Genomic DNA, 20950 nt, shown 5'->3' with positions numbered 1-20950 from the left:
AAAAGACGTAGACCCATACTCACACAGATGTAAATGTAGGTAACCTAGGTACAGGCACATAACCATAAGGCCAACACACTCCCCCTTCGTCTAAACCCACGCGCACACTTTAACACCCTTTCATCAACACAGCTGTCCTTTTCAGAGGACAAGTTGAGATTTAGGCTCATGAATCCATAATACACAAATTCATGTAAATTGTTTGCTGAACCGTGTCATATTTGCATGTGTGTTTCAGGGCAAACAGAGCAGTGTGCACTGCTCCTAAGATGTGGACTGGCTCTCTCAGGAGAGCACACACACACATTCACACCAATAACATTCCCTCTTGCCCCCTCCGGCCAAACCCAGAGATTGACCTCTCCGTGTCACTCAATCCACCGGGCAATGTTTGCTTTCGTCATCATAAATATTAAATATGCGCAGAGGCAAATATTTGGGTTTGGCGACCTCGAAGTGGTAAATGAATTAAGGTATTCACACAGGGAGAGCAGGGGAGTCGGGGTGTTCTCGCACACACACACATCCTTTCAGCTTCTCCAGCTCTTTACCGTAAAGGCCTGTCAGTGGTCACGCAGGGGAAGACCCACAACTCCTGCAGGAATGGCATGAAAAAAGAGCCCTGGAACATGACTGAAATTTAGAGGGTAGGCGGGCGGCAAAGTTTTTCTTCAGGTCTTTGCTGTGGTGATACAATGTGACAACCTGCATTGCGTGCAAACAGTAAATTAGTTTAAGAAATAGAGAAAAAGTTCAACAGAACTCTGTGCGCTTCCATGTAATCACTTTAAATCATCAAGCACAAACATAAGGGGAGGTTGCCCAGGAAGAAATGTCATCCATAGTGCAGAGCCCATAGGTGATTTGAACTTCCCCGAAAAATACAAGGAGCAGCAATTTCATTCCTTCCTCTACCATAAACTGCATTTACTTTGTCATATTTTCTCAACCTCTGTTCACACTGAACAATGGAGGTGGGAAAACATTGATTTCACAATGTACGACTATCTTTAAAACTTTAGATTTTCCAAAGTAAAAGTCCTTAGAAGTGCATGGTTCAAATTGTTTCACATGATCTAGTGCAGAGGTCTTCAACAGGGGGTCCGCGAAATGTTTGGTTGATTAGACAATTACAATTTTTATTTTTTTCTCTAAACATGAATCTGTCCATTATTTTAATAGTTCAGTATTGTATGAAAGATAACAGGTATGTTTATGCATGGCACTGGCACTAATATGCCATCTCTCATTTTTCGTTTCCACATTTATGTTTAAAATGAAAACGTCAATTTGAATAGCTTGTATGCATGATTATCATGCAATTGACAGACAATGTTGATATTGGCATTGGTATCAGCTGACAAGGTATGTTTATAAATGGCAGTGTACTAGGCCCATTTACTATAAAACACAATTTTATACAATATATATAGTCGGGGGTCCCTGCTCCTTCTCTCTATCAGTTTGGGGGGTCCTTGGTCTGAAAAACGTTGAAGACCCCTGATCTAGTGTTAAAAAAGGAAACAAAAATGGCGTTAAATTGTAATATAGAATTTCAATACTTAGAAATCAGAATATGTATCAAATCGGCAATTAGCATATCGTCCCAGCCCGACTGAAGGAATTGCTGTCCTTCGGCATAATCTCAAAATGTAAATCCATCAATAGCTTCCTGAGATGAACATCAAGGTTGCATGAACATTTTGAAGCTTAGTATTTCTGCTTACATGATGCCTATATATTGCCAGGGTACAAAACATGCGTGCAGATGCTGATAGAAATGGGATGGGTGATTTTGTGAACCCTTACGACCAGTGGCCCACTTTTATTATACCGGCCATGCTGCTCGTCTTGTCTTTAGAAGTTTAACAACCAAAGCTCATCAGGTAACTAAGAATACATATAATAGTGCAAAATGCAATTGGTGGAAAAAATGACTTGCTATCTATTTGCGAGTACATTTCTTAAAAAGTTTAACAATTATCAGGATGGTCAATGGTACTCTGTGTCTCTAAAGTGGGTGGGCTGATCCAGAGGATGGGGTGGGGGCCTGGCGTCATGGGTAAACTGAGAAGAGCTGGCAGAAAGGCAATCCATAGCTGACCCCGGCCTCTGTGTATAATTGTGCCCTCTGACCCAGTGAACATCCTAAATCACCAATCCAAACAGTCAGATCCCCTCAGTAAATACCCAGGGAGAAGCCCCGCACAGAAACACCACTCTACTGCTGCCCCGGTTCTCAGGCCTGAGCGGTCCATCTGAAACCACCACACACACACACACACACACACACACCTACGCACACGGCCTCAGGCTTACACGCTGCTTTTGAGTAGCTGCTCTGTTCAGAATAGAAGTGGGATCCACATTTAATGCCATCATTCAGAAATGCTAGAGTGCCGAATTACAAAGTGAGGTACAGTCTGTTTATTTTTCCAGTCTGTTTATTTTTCTGTCCGTCCATTGTGTCCATGTAACGGCCGTCAGAGCGAAACTGAAATCATTGAAGGAGGATAAGATCCATTTGTTCTGATATGACAAGTTCCCCGTAAAGAACAAAACTGACAAACTTTAAGAGGACTTTACTATCTTTCCTCTTCTGTGGCCCAATCTCTTTGTATAGGATACCCACTCCAACTGTTCTAGTTCAGTGACTGGACCACTTGAACTGCTAGACCACCATACTCCCTTGACGTCTGCTCCGATATGGCTGAATATAAGACGGCATGCCAGTTGTCACAAACAGAAGACACTTGGAGACCCCTGTTTGCCCCTGTTTCTCTACCCAGGACGACAGGATAGCAGCATTCAGAGGATGAAGGGATTTTAAGGAGCGTGGGGGGGTTCAAAGATTGTAGTTGGAACGGTCTGAAGTAATGGACCTCCTGGAGTGCTGGACAAAGACACCCTACAAGTGAGAGATGCACTGCATCAAACCAGGGGGACAAGAGGGGTTCAAAAAGCGTTCTCCCCTGGGGCCTTTCAGCCTGGCATCCCTGCACCCTGGCCCAGCGGGGAAACAAGCTTCTTCACACAAACACAGTGGGAGGATGAGAGGATGGGACAGGGGCGCGCTACAATAGAGGGAAGCTCTGAAGGACAGTGTGAGAATGAGAAAACATGAGACACTGAATACTTCAGTCATTGTGGTGAGAGAGCGTCCGTCGTCACAAACTGATAATGGTCACGGCAGCTGCTGTACTCAAGTTCACTGCAGGGTTTGAGGGAATGCGCCTTAAACAACTAGTTTATTCAGCAAACATATTTATACTTGTGCATTACATTATCTTATGTTCTCTTTCATCTTCATCTCTGAATCCGTATCAAACTGAGCAGTTTTTCTGTGGACTTTTACATGTGCTCAAAGATCATCATCACTGCAGCCACTGATGAGCGCTGCTCATGTAGCTGCCATTCATTAAAATTCGGTATTGATGGAAATGCCAATCCGAGCGGTGCCAAGCCAAGCTGCGCTCTGCCAAGCCAAAAACTGCCCGCGTTGTAACCCCTTCCTGGCACGCCAGAGGAGAGCATAATGTGAGTCAGGTCCAACCTCTCTTTTGGGTGCCAAGAAGAACTCCATGTAACCCAAAACACTGACAAGGAGCCAGTCCGAATGTGAATGTCCTCAAAGAAAACCAATTAAACAAGACTGTCATTGTGGCATCCCAGAGACCAGACAGCTCAGGAAGGACTTTTAAAATCCACTTTGTAGTGTATACATCCATCGTTGACTGGATTAGATGGTTTACTGTACATGCAAAGATAATCCAAAAATACCCTCGACAAGCAACTGGTTTGAAACCCAAACAGATTTGGTCTGTCCATATATTTATCTTGTTTATCTGTGTAAATGTCTTTCCTGTCATTCTGTCTATTTATGTATCTGCTTGTCAGTCCAGCTATCTGTTTCTCTGTGAACCTGTCTGTCAGCATACAGTTCTCGAAAACAGCAACAAAAAAACCCTGTAAAAATATTTAATCAAAAACCAGAGGCCCTTAATAAATGAGAAAGTAATTCTCACTGGTGGCTGTTTGTGTCTGTTGATTTGGATATGCTGTCATGGAGTTTATTGTAAAGTGGAAAAGTCTCTATATAAAACCAAAAGCACAAGCATATCTCAGTCACATGTGGGCAACGGGCCTCATCTGCATCAGTTAGTTTTATAACTAAACTCATCTATGAGAAAGGGAAGGCAGAGGAAGGAAAGAGAGGGAGAGAGACACAGAGGGAGATATACGAGTAGTTAAGTGTGAGTGTTTCTGCTTTAACTTTTTAAATGAGAGCGCTCTGAGGAAACCTAATATGTTTTTTGGTTTAATAGAAACATTTAATTAAGCAAAATGATCCTAACAGGTTACAGCTGTGTTTCCCACTCTCGCAAAAGCGAGAGTGGGAAATCCATTTCCACTTTATTCCGGCCGCCTCAGATTTATAGATATTACAATTGTCTCCTCATACACTCGGCACTTCCTATGACTTCTGTCTTCTGACAGTAGTCCGGCCGACAGTCACAGAGCTGAACTCTAATGAATGATAAGAAAAATACATTTTCCAAATAATTATGATAAGCTGAACTGCAAATAAATCTCTCTGGACATATTGTATCGTAGATAAAAAGGATACTTTATAAATAACTGGCCTCCCCTGCTTGATAATTTATAAAAACAACCACAGTTGTAAATTCAAGAGAACCATAAATACTAAAGCATCATCGTTTTAAAAAGCATTTTAGATGAACTGAACTACACAAACATGGCCCATATTTACTATGCACAAACACTGTAAAGGAGAATTTAATATGCTTGCTACGCGTCTGTGTGTTTTCAGCAACGATTTAACACCAAGCCAGGCAGTATGTTCTCCATCACAATGCACTTCTGTGCTTCTAACTGTCCTTGCGTGTGCACACACACACGCACACACACCTACACACACACACACACACACACACACACACACACACACACACACACACACACACACACGTGTAGGTACAGATTACACAGTGCCCAGCTCAGCTCAGCCCGGCCTGCTAGCCTCATGGCTGTAATTGAGAGTTAATGACGCAGTTGGATCTGTTCTTTACTTCATATATTAAACAGAGCCTGCTGCTGCTGCCCGGCTGTAAAAGCAGCCCACCCCCTTTCCTCTTCCTCCTCTTCTTCCTCCTCCTCTTAACCATCCAGCCCCCCCCCCCCCCCTTTTACAACCCAGCCTGCAGCCTTCCACACTCCTCCTCACTCCCCAATAGATGTATTTAGGCATTTGATTTAACAAGCCATGGAATCGTTGTTGGTCTCCAGCTTCAAGCTACTGTGCATGCATCCATTCGTCCACCCACATCTTCCATCCAAAAACACCCATTTACTGTAACCACACACACAAGCTAATGACACATCTCTGAACAAAGACCCCAATGTACAGCCGGACGACAGGAGCTCTGGCACGACCCACGCCACAGCTACCTGATAACAGATCAACCCCTCTTTTTAAGGTTTTTCCTCTCCCCTCTTTACAAGACACTGGCAAAAGAGAAGCAGCAGAAGCGCCCCCTCCCAAATCTCTAGTGAGGGGGGCTCCTGCGACTGGCTGGCGCCAAGAACGGTGTGCTGCCCACAGTGAGCAGGTCGCTCTGGGCCCTTCCTCTATCACTGACCAGAGCAGAGAGAGAGAGAAGGAGAGAGGGGGAGAGGGAGCAGTTGTGGCGATGTTAGAAAGAGAGACGGAGAGGGAGAGAGAGAGAGAGAGAGAGAGAGAGAGAGAGAGAGAGAGAGAGAGAGAGAGAGAGAGAGAGAGAGAGAGAGACAGGCAGAGAAAACAAACAGGACAGAGGCTGCAGTGTGTGTCAGGTCAGCGGGGAGTTTCAGAATGTTCTCCACCGCTGTTCTCCAGAGCGAAAACTCCTGGAGGGTTATCTGCTCCTGGCGCTGTCATTTATCATCAGTCAGGAGGAGTCAGGCCACCTCTTTGGTCAACACCCGTCAGACACATAAAGACTCACACACGCACAAACGAACAGATGTCTAAGGAGAAGACGTATGCAGATGTGCAAGGACAATGCAAACACAACCCCCTGCCATACGTCCACGCGCATTCGGAAAAAAACGACACATGTGCGTATTCACACACATTAGAAAATACACATTGTTGGCAGTAGCATAAAAAACAAACAGATGTGTGCGGATAGAAGGATATAATGCATGTGGTGGATCTATGGATGAATGAAATATAGGCTTATGAGCACACGTAAACAAAGTTGTGACCGTCAGGACCTCCCTGTGTTGGCCCAACAGCCCAGCTGTATCTTAACGGGTTCCCCCATTCCCTGAAGTATGCTGTAATCATAAAACTAGAAGTTGGGTTTTTGTGTGTGTGTGTGTGTGTGTGTGTGTGAACTTAAACCACTGCCGGCACCCCACTGCCTACAGTATGCATGCGGTGCACACTGTTTCAGCCAATTAACCTCGGAGATAGAAAAATGCACAACTCAGACACAAGTTACTGGATAAGACAGTGAGTTGAAGTGCACTTACTGTTTATTCTTATATGTTACAGTCCATCTTAGTAAAACGTGGACGAACTAAAACCAACAACTGTCACTGTAATTCAAAAGTAACCTCTGAGGAAAAAGCCCCCTCTTCAAGCTGTCTTTTTTACACGCTGAAAAAAATGTCAATGGGTGCTTTCTCCTTCCTCCCTTGTTGTTTTTTCGGGGAGGCAGAGGGCTGTGGAGTATTGCTCTTGTCAGCCACCGTGAAGGCATCCCTGAGGTGTCGGTAGGGCCACTGATTTGTGTGCTCCACTGTCCTAATAGCCTCTGTCTCTTGTTCTCTCTTTATCTGTCTCCCTCCGTCTCTCTAGATCCCTTTTCTCAGCAGGCCGGTCTTGCATAACCATTTATTTTACAGATTTTCTTTTTTCTAAAGCGCCTGAAGGGTTTAATTACGTACATAGACAACCCCTATAAACTTCTATTCTGAGGACTTTTTATTGACTTTCGAGTCAGGCTACCCTCCGGCATTTCAATTAACCATTTATAAGAGAAGAAACTACAATTAAATTAAAAGTTTCTATAAAGAGGCCGTCACATGATTTCCATTCTTTTTTGGAAGATGGCAGGCTTTATCTAAATGAGATGGTGTGGATATGTGAAACAGCTGGAGCGAGATGCCTCATTTAAAGGGGAGAGGAGGAGGGAGAGAAGGAGAAAAAGCTCTGACAGAAAAAGGGGCATGGAGAGAGAAGAAGGGGACAAAAAAGAGACGTAATTAAAAAGTGAATGGAAAGGAAAGATTGAGAGGGAGAGATAGCTGCTGCAGGGCAGGGCAGGAGGGGTGAGAGGGGCCGGCCACAGGGCCAGGCAGCACTGACCTTGCTACTTAGGCCCTAATTACATGTTGTGAAACTTTAGTCGGCTCGCAGTCATCTGGCTGCACTAGGCCTCCCGGAGCACAGACAGACAGAGAAATTACAACACCATTACACACACTTTAAAAGAGACAGAAAGCGAGAAGGAGAAAGAGAGAGAGAGAGATGGGTTGAGAGAGGGAAGGAGAAGTGCGGGGAGAGGGAAACTGAAGAGAGAGCGAGGCAGAGAGAGAAGGAAGGGAGGCTGATGTCACTTGGCGTTTTTGAGAGAGAGAGTAACAAAGCGCGAGGGCTCTCCTTTGTACGCTGCTGCTGAGTGGAGCACTGGTATTTTTACAGGCCTAAAGATCTGTGCACTCATAACAATGTGGGTACACAGCACTCAGCAGGGGTGCCTCTGTGAAATATGCCCCTCTGCACCCTCCCCTCTTTTTCTTAATATCCTCCATCCACAATCTGGTAAACCCCCCCCCCCCCCCCCCCCGTTAGCGGCCGGACCCACACACACACACACACACACACACACACACACACACACACACTGAGCTTCTGTAGCCACGAGGCTGCATTTAACAAGGCCTAAAACCCTGAGCGTTTCAAACACACACTCGCCCCACACACACACACAGTACATGCATGTGCACATGTAGCTCTTTTACACACCGACACTTCATAGTTCTTTAAGCACTGACTCACTCTGAGGCCAATGTGGGTTTGGGGATTGTATGGGATTGCCTGTGTGTGTTGGCTTGGTGGTTGGAAAGGTGACATCTGGGAGTCACATTTGCCCAGACTTTAATGGACCTGCCCCGCCTCCTCCCTCCTTCTTCTTCATCACCCACGCACTTTGTGCCCAGTTCAGTGTGCCCGCCCTGCGACCTTCGGTCCCACTTTGGCGTGACGTGAGCTGTGCCAACACCTTCTAAATCTCTCTCGCCTCCTCCTCTCAGCTTCTGTCTCGCCTCTGATGCCCACTATTACTCTTGACCTCTTCTGTCTTCTCCTCTCCGCTCTCTCCTTCTCTCTCCTTTACCCTGACAGTGTTGGGGCATTTGCCCCCCACCCCCCAAGCAATGCATTGTGGGAAATATAGGTGGACCCTGGGGTGCAGAGGTGGGAATTCCAGCATGCAGCAGAAAACCGTGGGGGGTGTAACCAGAGAAGTAAAGTGTTTTACTCCACAGATTTTCAGTTTTATTGGTTCAGCGTGCAGTGGGCCAGTCACACACACAGACTCACAGACACACACACACACACCCACACACACACCCACACACATTTCTGATTAACTTGCTCCAATGTTTTGCCAAACAATGTATTTTTCTTACCTGTTTTCATCAAGACTAGAATACCTTGGTGTGTGCAGTCCTCCTTTTCACATGTGTTTTCATAAATACTGTGATTGTGTTGTTGTTTTTTACGATGCGTTATATGCTCCAATATGTGGTTCATAGGTACTGCGGCTGTTGGCATACCAGGCTGCTTTTTGCCTGATATGTTTAAGTAAATATGAAGAGTAATACGGAAAATAATGCAGATGGAAATAATGGCATTCAATTTTGCATTACATTGTTTTTATTCATGCAAAACTATTATAGTGTGCATTCATATTAAAATGTGTTTACCTTGTTGGCATACTACATCATTACTGGCATTGGAGAAATTCTCATACTGGAGCCAGTGAACGCCAAAATTTGATTTGAACAGGTCCGCAACTGAAATCATTTTCCAGCACTAAATGTTAATTATTACTTCGATGTCTAAACATTGTGATATAGTGTAATAAAAACAGTACACACGTCATAAGTATCGTCTACCAAAAAAACCCTTGAATTCTACAGCAGCCGTTGAAACACAAAGACAACATGAAGCACTGTTTCCTTGGCTGAACGAGCACAAGAATAACTTTGTGTGTTCATGAGTGTGCATTGATTAGTGCTTTGCTGCTTGCACTCATTTCCTGATATTAATTGGTGGGGTGAGGTCTTATCTCTGGCTGATCGCCTGTCTGAAAGCAAAGTGAAGCAGAAACACGAGCGACAGGGTGAGAGACAGAGGAGTCGGTGGAGTGGGCAGGATTGCTATCTGTAATCTGTGATCAATCTTGGCCGAAGTGGCTGAGAAGGAAGTGGGGTCGACCCCTGCGCCCCTCGTCCGCCTCTCCCCTCTCCACCTCCTTCCTTGTCTCAGCAACACCCCCCCATCCCAGGGGTGGCTTGGTCAGCCCTGAGGGGAGAACATGCTGCAGAGCAGGCAGACAATTTTCAGGCTGACTGCTTTTACTTTCGGCTCGACCAGGGCCTCATGAAAACAAACTGACAAAACAAAGGACAGCAAATTAATGACCCGTGCCCCTCCCTCCCCTCCAACCCCAGACCCCGACGATTGACTCCTGGCTTGGCACGTCCCTACCATACCCTTCCTACCCTCCCCTCCCCTCCCCACTCTCTCCCCTCCTGTCCTGACTTTTGATCCCCTCCAAATCACGCATGCACAGACACACATATCTGGACATTGACACACTGACACACACACACACACACACACACACGCACACTTCACTACCACCATCACACTCCGTGACCCGTGCCATCTGGTTTAGATTGTCACAGGAAGAGAGAGACAGAGACGTACAGAGGGAAAGAGTGAGTGTGAGTGAGAGAGAGAGAGAGAGAGAGAGAGAGAGAGAGAGAGAGAGAGAGAGAGAGAGAGAGAGAGAGAAAAGGCCTCTCTGTCTGTGTATGGACCTTCATTATCATGTGTTAATATTAATGCAATTTGAAAAAGAAACAGGCATAGAGACACACTGTGTGAAGAGGGGCTTGTCTGTGCTGAGTGGAACAGCATGCTTTCGGTCCAGACATGCTTCCGACCCGCAAGTCTCGTGCAAGACTGCGTTCTCTGAGACGGGCGCTCTTCGTGCATTGTCACTGTACCACAAGGTTTCAAGCTGTCATTAACATACAGGATATGATACTGCATGGGTCTGGCATTGTACTTGCATTTGTTTTAAAATGTAATGAAATATGATATTCTTTGGGAGCTATTGTTGGCCACAATCACACAGCATTTGCTTTTTGCAACTTGTTGTGATGCTGCTTTTTTCACACCAGGTGCCTTATATTTCTTGTTGCTCATCACACTTTTAAACTTGTTGTTTAGTGGGTTCTAAATTTGAAAGCGGTTCAATTTTAAAAGGGTAAAAGTCCTATAGGTAAGAACAGAGATCTGGTCTATTTATGAACATGGACAGACAATTAATCAATAGGAAGATGGATAAATATATTGCTACGATCGTAGCAATACATTGACGCTGTTGTTATCAGAGCCTCCATGCAAAAACGTGCAAAAAATGCAGTAAATAATGCAAGATACACACATGAAATCACATGTGCAAACAATCATGTACACACCAAATATGAGCAGAATAATCAGACGAGTGGCATACATGCAGATCTGATCAAAGTCTAGATTAAGGCAGATTCCTGGGCTCTCTTTGACATGTGGTGAACAGAACACCTTGTGGGAGCAGCTTCAGGCCATTCTCTGAGCTCACCGGAGCAAAGCCAGAGTCGGAGTGCCAAGGTCAAACTGTCTGTTCATACTTCTCGTCATCGCCTCCCTTCTGTCAACAGAAAACAAATCTATAACATTTTAAAATGGAAGAGCCAGGGGCCAAATATAATGAGCACTACCGTCTAAAAGTTGCTGAACTATGCTGCATGTTTTGCACGTATACCTGCACCTTCCTGAGAATTTTGCAGAGCTACTTGGGAAAACTTCCATATGGGTCAATCCACAATTGCACATAATTTGAGTCCTGGCTGTTTCTGTGTGGGGTTTGGACGCGCTCCCTGTTTTCACAGGGGTTTTCCTCTGGGTGCTCCACTTTCCTCCCACAGTCCAAAGATGTGTCACTCACTTCATATTTTTAAATCCTGCATTGTTGTGAAGGTGAGTGTAGTTCGGAGGATATAATTATTGATAAATAAATCAAATCTTGTTTGATTGATTGAGTTTTTTATGACACAGTCCAGGAAAGTATATTGCAATATAAAATGTCCTTATGGTTGTATACTCTTGTGAACTACACATAAACATATTCATAGCCTAAGTATAGATACAGGTACAACGGTTTCTTTAAGAGTAAGTGAGAATTGAAAGTGTGTAAATCACGTAATTCAATTCAAGTTTCTTCTGCATCAATATATTTATCTATTTACCTTGATTTAGACTAAAAAAACAATGTGCTTGAGTTAATGATGTTGACAGATCTTATTCAGTGAGAGCAAAGTGACAAAGAGAGAACACACACACACACTCACACTCACACATGAACACACACATTCCTGTGGGATTAGTCAAAAACACTATGAGCATTTCATCAAGTGTTTCCCATTCAAACAGACTTGATCCTTGGAAAAGCTCAGGTCACCGCCCGGCTTTTGGTTGTGGTTTAATATTTAAACTGGGAGCGAGATGGATTGAAAGTGAGTGTTATCAGTCATCGCTGCATTAATAAAGCCTGGTAAGTCAGACAGCGTGTGGATGTCGGTATCCACACACAGGCTAACACAAACACACTCGCTCACTCACTCAACCTCATCTCGTGTCTGTCTTTCTGTCTGTCTGTCTGACCCCTATGAGGTAACTGGTCACCGCAGCCAGATTTATAGCTAATCAGTCTATATCGGCAGCAGTCCGCCATGGACCGGGCCAACTTTAGAACATTACCACACAGGGAGGGAGTGATGTCAGTATGAAGAGAGGGGGAGGAAAGGAAAGAAAGAAGGCATAAGGAAGGGAAGAAAGGAGGAAGGGCAGGAGAGGGTGAGGCAACGGTCGAAGACTGATAAAAAAGCAAGAGGCAGTGATTGAGTGGTGAAAGGACAGATTTAAGGAGGAATAGAAGGAGGTGGGGAATAAGGTATAGGTGATCGTGAGGGGAACGCACTCTGCCTCCCTCTTTCTTTGCCATTAGACCCTTTGCTCATTAGTCAGTCCTTGTCACTAAGCCATTGACATCTCCCGCCATTCCATATAGAGCTATTGATCTCTCACAGTACTCACATACGCAATTCAAATCACAACAAATATATTCCTTAAGCACTACTTATCTTACTCAGTGTGTGTGTGTGTGTGTGTGTGGGCAGGAGTGAGATCGGGAGAGGGAGGGCAGGTGTGTTTGCTCTCACGCTGCGTTCAGTCAAACAAATGTCCGTAGCAAGTGCGTGTACTTGCATTTGAAGGTGGGATTGTGTTCAGAGTCTCTCTTTATGTCTGAACTGTAATGTTACTGTTAAACGTATTGACAGGTGCTGATACATCTGTCAATACTATTGGCCATTTGTCTGAGAATGAGGTCAAAGCTTTTGTCAAAGCGAGGTCACTGACCTCACAGTTCATTTATTGAAAACATGACCACGAGGGGGCCACAGGAAACTCCATCAATACATGGACGCTGAATTGCATCCAAGAAAAGCGTCTGCCACAAGTGTTACTTTTACTCTAATTGAAATATATTTAATATTATCAATTTATTTCAACTTGGAAGTGCACATTATGAATTTAGAAACAGGTGCAAAGACTATAATCTAATTTAAAAAAGGTGGACTCCTGTATACTATCAACAGAAGTCAGCAGAAGTCGACCACTTATTCATAATATTTTCATTTATAACAACTGTGAACTAAATTCCAATTCATCTTCTCGCCACTTCTAACCAGACTGGTGATCCAGTTGTTGTTAACAATACAGTGATCCTTGATTTATTCCTCTCATTCTCATAATTCTTAAGCATACGAGTTGTCTAAAGTGACTTCCCATGAAATCTCCTCAAACTAGGCCAACCTTCTATCTTAATACCACAAAACTTCTAGGAAAACCTTCCTGCAAATGTAATTACAACAGGATCACAGCAGCATTCAGCATCTTGGCTTACGATGTCTTACGATGACCCCGTCCCCTGTTTTCGAGTACCACTCTGTAACGCCACCGCAGCAGGCCGGTCTGCACCGTCTGACCAAACCACAAGCACACGGTCACAGATGGATTCCTTCAAAGCCCCTACAGAACAACCACCAACCGCCAGCCATCAAATTCCATCCCCACATAACCACAAGCCAACCGCTGAAAGTGAAAGAAACTGGGGAGTAAGGAAGGAGGGATGAGAGATAGAAGAAATAGAAATGAAGAAAGGATTGTAACAGAGCAATAACGGAGGTTAATAAGGGAAACATGGCAAGACACAAGTGCAACATTGCTTAGAGAATGTCTTTCTTGAATTACATTTCTTTCTCTTTCAGTATCTCTCTTTCTTAATCCTTTGCACACCCACTGCCATGGTAAAAAAAAAAAAAGACAGAGCGAGCCCCAGAGAGCAGCACCATCACCGCCATCTAAACAGCCAAACACCCGGGCAATATGCTAATGAACTTCCAAATGACCGTCACCACTTAGGAACTGCTAATTAAAACCCATTTCATTCAAAGACACTTATCAGGCTCTAAGAAAGAGAGAAAAAAAACAAAAAAAACAGCTAAAATTTCCCAGGGAGGCAAGCAGAGTTATGGCCACCTTTGGTATTTGTCAAAGCCCTCCCACTCCCCCCTTTCCTGCCCTCCTGTCTGTCTCTGTCTCTCTGTCCCCCAGCTCGATTGCCTCTAATGGACGTGCTTTATCTAGGCTGACCTAACCATTGTCACAGGGAGCAGAATTTGTGAGCTTTTAGAGTGGGTACACTCATCGATGTGCTGGGAGGTGGTGGTGGGGGGCAGCCGTGACTGGGAGTAAGCTGTGGGTGCAAGGAGGGGGTTGCTTGGCAAGTGTCCATCCATGCACTCTCCAGGCCACTTCGTTAGCCACCGCATACACATCTCCCTGTCCCCCTCCTCTGTCCTCAGCTATGCAAATAGGATGGCAGTTAAATGCTGAATGAAAAGTGAGACATGAGCTTTCCACTCATGTCTCACTCTGTGGAATGGACAGGACAGACAACAGTGGGCAAACGCATAGCTTCGGGGTCTTTCAATCACTCAGTGACGGAACTGCTAATTGGAAACATCTGTGTCACAATCTTCCTTTTTTTTTAATCTCGTCTGTTTCATCATTTTAATTCCTCCATTTTCAGAAAGAAAGAGGCCAGGAACTGCACTTGACTTGACCAAAAAAAAAAAAAAAAACTAGGAGAAAGTTAGAGATAGAGAGCGGCAGTGAGAGTTTGCCCCCTCAGCACGGAGGAGAAACCGGATAGGGCCACTTTAAAAATCGCTTAACACGCTCGACACAAAAGACAGCTGAGAAACTTGAGCCGTGTTTGATTTGAGTGTCAGGGTGGGAGGCACTAATCTGTGGACATGGCGAGCACAGGTGGTGAAACAATCAAACAGCCTTGCACATATCACAGAAACACACACACACACACACACACACAAAATACTTAGGTATGAAAACAAAAATGGCACCAAGCAGAACTGTTTACACAGCCACACTTTCATGCCCATAAATGCACACAGGCTTGTATGGAAATATACAGATGGGAAAACACATTCACTGTGAGGAGCACACACAAGTGCACACACGTGTATGTCTGCAGCAGGCTGATGTGCTATTGAGCGTGGTGTTGTTTTACTGGGCCAGATAAAGACAAGGTGGATCAGATTCCCAGCTCCTGTTTCCCTCTCCTGCCGGTCACCTTCCTTTTTATGTGTCAGTGGCACACGCCCTGCCTCAGTGATGGAGCACTGATTGAAAAAACCTCATCGTAATGTATCTAAAAAGGGGGGGAAAGGGCTCTTCAGGGGTATCCTGGTATCCTAACAGATGTGTCACATGTTTTAACACATCATGACTGGCCTCTTGCTCTCAGCTTTCCTGTTTATCTGTTGTTAAACACAGTCAACTTGATGTCACACATAGTGTCAGCCTTGGACAATCTGAATAAAGTGTGACCCACTAATGGAACTACATGTGCTTACAGGCATAATGATTTGATGTACCTGATTTTTGGATTTGTCAGACGGCAGAGAGGGACGAGCAGAACACTGAACATACACGTTGTGAGACTCTTCCTGACGCTGACTTGCAACTCCTTCTGTATAATGCACATCTCAGCTGCCTATATGAGCACACTCGCACTTATACGCACACATTGCACGTCTATGTTTACAGGTACTTATCCCTATATCAACACAATAAGACATTTATTGGCATCACCCTCACCTCTGAACAGACACATATAGAACAACCACAAGCAAATGCACAGCAAGCGTATGCATCTCAGCCAGGCTGTAAAACAGCCCAGGCCTCTGCTACACACGCAACACGAAACCTATCATAGACTGTCAGGTGGAGTAACTTGAGCGCTGCGTATTATTTGCTAATCTTATTTACACTCTGAAAGTGAGCAGTGGAGTGTAAATCTTTAGTTGTATCTGGGCAGGCCTCCACTCCACTCACAAGAGTGTTGCTGCTCACACACCAACTTCGCTCAATAAAACGCAGCCAGCGATTTGCATGTCCGTTCGCTTTTATTAAGTGAATCGAGCTTGACATATTGGAAATGTACTGCTGCATGTCGCGCAATGACCACACAAATCACGATACATGATGTCTGATTTTCAAAAATAATTGATTGACTTAAGTTTTTTGATTGATTACAGCTTTATCGTTACTTCTCACAGCGTGCCACTGAGAGAGATTGGGTGTTACACAAGAGGAGAAGGGGGTCTTCCCCCAGAGGACCTCCCCCCAACCCATACATTTACGCTCATGACACACACACACACACACGTTTTTCCCTCAGGCCAGTTTCTGTAATGGGATCCTCACTGTTATTTCTGCTGAATAAAATAAATCCCACTAATTAACATGTTAACATGATTGATGGGCCTTGATTCTGCAGGGAGCAGGGAACGTCTGTCTGCACTCAAGCTGCCCTGCTGCTGCCTGCACACAGACTGACGCACAAAGAAAGATTCAGGGAATGAGACATACAGAGGAGGAAATGGAAATATGAAACATTTCAGACTTTCACAGGAAATCTAAAAAAGGACACCTGGGTCCATATAAATTAATGATTGAATATAATTCAGTTACAAAGTCAATGAATACGAAGGAAGACATCACGCACGATGCAAAATTTCTAAATGTAATTTCCTGTATTTAAACACAACCATTTGCCACATACACAACAGCAGACAACTGTTATTGGAGAAGCATGAGAAAAGGCATTAAATAAGAGCAACGGGAACTGATATGGGCAGAAAACATTAGTGCTGTTCACATGTTTGAGAACCAAACAAGGAAGTAAAGTGCAACATAGTTCAGGGACGTGACGCGGGGAGCAATCAGAATCTAATCTGTCTGTAAGAGAACTCAGAGACCGAGGATACATACAAATGACCTGATAGAAACATTCAAGCAGACATTCAACATTCAAAGTCACCTCAAGAGGAGTGTGGTAATGGAAATCTTAAGCAACTGGGGGGGGGGGGGGGGGGGGGTCACACCACATACATGTGCACACATGTATGCACACATATGCTACTTAAATAAATCAGTTACATAAAAACAGATTTATCTCAGGAATGTTTTTAATAGACACTTTTTCTAGTCAAATAAAAAAAAATGACAGAGATTCTAATGCTGGTACCGATAAAGGTGTGTGGGACAAAACTAGAGATGCTGAATATAATAAGTTCTAATTAGGTAAAGTTACGTCGATTAAACCTGTTAGTTGTTGATGCTTATCTAAATATGAATTCAGACCCATTAGGTCCACTACCTATTTTAGTTTCTTGGCCCCACTGGGTAGGTGCATTGACAGTTCAATACTGTACAATGTACCTGTCTGTCTGCCTCTGTTTCCCGCCAGCCTCCTTTTCTTTGAGCAGTTCTGGGAACATTGTGAAGTGGAGGGGCTGTACCCGCTGTGCCCGCCCGTTCTTTATGAATGAATTAATCAATAGTGACACTGCACTACATGCTTTTTCCTTCCTCATTATTTTAATTAGTCGTTTATATGGATGCCCCCCTCCTATTTTGCATTTCATTAATACATTAACATGCACTTGACAAAAAGAGCAAGGACGTAGACACAGTGGTGGTCGCTTGGCTGGTCACTTTGTAGTCTCCCGCTCGCCCGCTTCGCCCGCCCCTCCGACAGTCTTCATCCTTCTGTCCCCCCCCAAGATCTGCAAAGCAACTTCTAGGAAAGTCACCAGTAATTATTGTTACATCATGCTAATGAGCATGGGTTGAGGCATGCAGTAAATGAGACACTGTACTTTGAGAGAATTTCAAACAACAGTTGCACACGTGCACAAGTTAGCAGTTGCCAAACACAATGAAAAGCATATTTCCCCCTTTTCCCTCCCGCATTGACTTACTCAATAATTCTCAGACAAAGAGAAAAAATCACACCATTTTCACACATACAATGGGTCAGTGTCATTAGCGCCCATTAGGACTCCTTCACACATTTCCTGTCTGCTGCAGCATGGGAAAAATGTAAAAAGTAAACAGATTTCCATCCTTTCCAGTGGTCACGGGGGGGGGGGAAAGGGGCACTGCGGGTGTTTGTGGGTAAGTGAACGGCAGCTGTGCGTATGAATGGCGGGGTGGACATATATGCATGTGTGGAGCGGTATGCGCGGACGTGTGAGGGTGTGCGTTTGAGAGTGGGTACGTGTGGGTGCGTGTTAAGGCGTGTGCGAGACTGCAGTCGCTACGGTGATGAGGTGAGAATGATGAAGCCCATTCCTCAAATAGGGCACCATGTGCAGCTCATATGTTGGGTCTTTGTTCAAGAGTTGCTCATCAGAACCTCGAAACTAAACTAACACACACACACATTCTCCAAACGTACCACCTCCCTCCCTTCCTCCAGACACACACATACACAAGCCCCCCTCCCCTCACTTTCGGTCTGCTAACGCCTGCAGGCACAGAGTGATTGACAGTATCCAGATTGCCAGATTGTTCTCAAGAGCGTGGAGAAATGACATCACACTCATTACAACTTCTTAATATAAACAGTCAAGCTGCTTGACTGACAAGTCTGTATACATGCATGTGTGCCTGTGTGTGTTTGTGGTTCTCCTACAACCTGTGGAAGTGTGTGTGTGTGTGTGTGTGTGTGTGTGTGTGTGTGTGTGTAGGTGTGTGTTCTATGCCAACGTGCATGTACATGTCACAGTGGGTTACGGTTAACTTCAAGACTGTTCTCAATAATTATTCTCTACCTGCCGGTGATCGCTTTAACTGATCCTATAACTTATTAATTTTCTGTTGCTCTCTGCTATTTATAACTGTTGGTTCCTCTTATTTAATATCTGTTTTACTGTAACTATTAACGGGGAATTGTGTAAAAAAGATGTCAGCCTATCCTTGAAAGTTGAGCACTTAAAACATATAAAAGAAAGATGCTTGATTAATCATTAAGTATCACAGTCCTGCTGCATTTCAAATCAACTAGTGGGTGTTGATAAATGACTGAAAATGGGAGGAGCAATAAGAAGAAGTGGGTGGGGTAATTTGATGACGTTGCTTGGAGGTTTAACCGAAAGGAGTGGATTGGTTTAGAAAAGAGGGTAGGGAGAGCTTACATGACCGCAAAAATGCCGACTGGCACAGATATTTAACTAAGAATTTTTTTGCAGCCATATCACAGAAAAGAGAGACCTAATAACTCAAATACAGCACTTACAAAATTAAGAGTAGCTAACTACATGCAGACAAGCAGGGAGGTGCACACAGCCTTTCAAACCATATGCTTGCTGCTGCTGAGATGAAGGCCTCTCTACCTCGTCTGGAACATTGTAATTTACAAGCGCTCAATGTCACGTTGAGATCTCAATTAAGCAGCTCGGCTACACACTCGGGCCCCCAGGGCCGGGTTGAGCTGGGCCCACATTCTGCCTCTCTGGCCGCGGCACACTGCAGAGTTCTGTGCTCCTCCAAGCCTCCACCCGGCCGCTCCCTTCACCGCCAACAGACAACGCCAACAATAAATATTTGAGGTTAGAGACAAAGGGGGGAGAAGGGATTCATTTAGCGCATTTGAAAACATGACATTGTGATTAGAAGTCAGGCCGTCTGAAAAGCGAGAGGGTTTTATTCTTTACTTGTCCATAGTTAAATCTGCCTGAAGCTCCAGATGTACTTGACAACATCAAAGACAAGTATGCAAACAACATCTAAAAGTTTTGTCACACAACAAAATGACCGTGTGATTATTATTATTAAATAGAAAGCTGAAAAGGAAGTCACCGAAAAGAAAGTTTAGAATATTAAGACATGGAGGAGAGAAACAGAAAACAGATATGTACGCACACCACAGGCATGACAAAAAAAAGAGACGAAAAGACAAATCCAGACAAGCACAGAAACAGAGCTACTGACTGAAGGAACTAGAGAGACACCATGTGCTGGAATAAAGCAACAAAACCTCATAAGCTGCCACTACTGTTCTGTGATCAGATCCATATGGACCTTGGCCTTGGCCCTCCACCACCTGCCTCAAATATTCCCAGCACCTAACAAGCCAGCCAGCCTCCAACTGGTCCCAGACACATTTTACAAGCGGCCATATTGATGGCTATTGAGCTAGAGTGCTATTTAGCTCACCAGAAATCTTAAATTATACACCAGGCATGTGGGCACCCCCACGCAGGGACAGAGGCCACATCAGAGCTTCCACTTCCAGGCTTGGTTAAACCTGGCTTTGACTCAAACTCCCAAACATGACACACTGGGCAAAACAATGCCGGCCCGAATGCAAATTTTATTTGAAAGTAAACGAGAAAGCAATTTTCGTCAATTTTTAGAGCTAAAGATATTTACAACTTTCAAAGAATGTGGTCTTTTACCACATTTTGCCTCAGCGTGAATGAAATATGTCCTTTTTATTTGGCTGCAACTGTTAAATAAAGCTAACTGATATATAAATCAGGAAAATATACTAAACCACCTCTTTGACTGTTAATAGAAATTTAAATGTAGGTATTTGCCAAGTGGGAAATTCTGAGAATCTCCTAACAACTGGGAATTAAAGACAGCAAGTGAAAATATTACACAATATTAAAACCTCAAAAAATCTGATGAAGCCCACATGACAGAATAAAAGCAGAACATCATGCTGTGTAAAATGTGTCCACTGCATGGTTTTGTTTAATAAGGGTGCTGCACTACAGAGTGCCTGCATGAAGGACCTCGGGAGCTCAGGGCCACAGAGAACGCACATGGGCGTTGAGCCGGGCCAGAGCTCCCGATTGGCATCATCCTAATGAGCTGCAATTACAGCCCTGAAATCCACTCTTACTGCAGTGGCTTTAACGAGCAAGCCATCACGCGGCCCACAATTATCATCACCAGAACTATTAAACGCGACGGCTACAGCCTTGTTAAATGCTCTCATATGTGGAGGCCGCACATTCTTCTCAGGACACTGGCTGACAGACGGACACAAAGAGGCGAGGGACAGACAGAGGGAGCCCAGAACAGTACAACAGTAAACAGCTATTGTACAGATGTGTATCCCTCTCACATTGTTGCCCCAATTTCTCCCTGATGTTCTCT

The 20950-nt window shown here is 44.4% G+C and overlaps 1 protein-coding gene across 3 annotated transcripts in view; it reads right to left on the bottom strand.

The window, feature by feature from the left end:
- The window catches only part of mecom (MDS1 and EVI1 complex locus), an 86260-nt gene that overhangs the window by 45378 nt on the left and 19932 nt on the right, over positions 1-20950 (bottom strand). The window lies entirely within an intron of this gene.

This window comes from Anarhichas minor, unplaced genomic scaffold (assembly GCF_050575085.1).
Source record: "Anarhichas minor isolate MPS153535 unplaced genomic scaffold, ASM5057508v1 ptg000026l, whole genome shotgun sequence".
Taxonomy (NCBI): Eukaryota; Metazoa; Chordata; class Actinopteri; order Perciformes; family Anarhichadidae; genus Anarhichas; species Anarhichas minor.
Note: the sequence above shows the minus strand (reverse complement) of the source record. Positions and strands in the feature narration are given on the sequence as shown.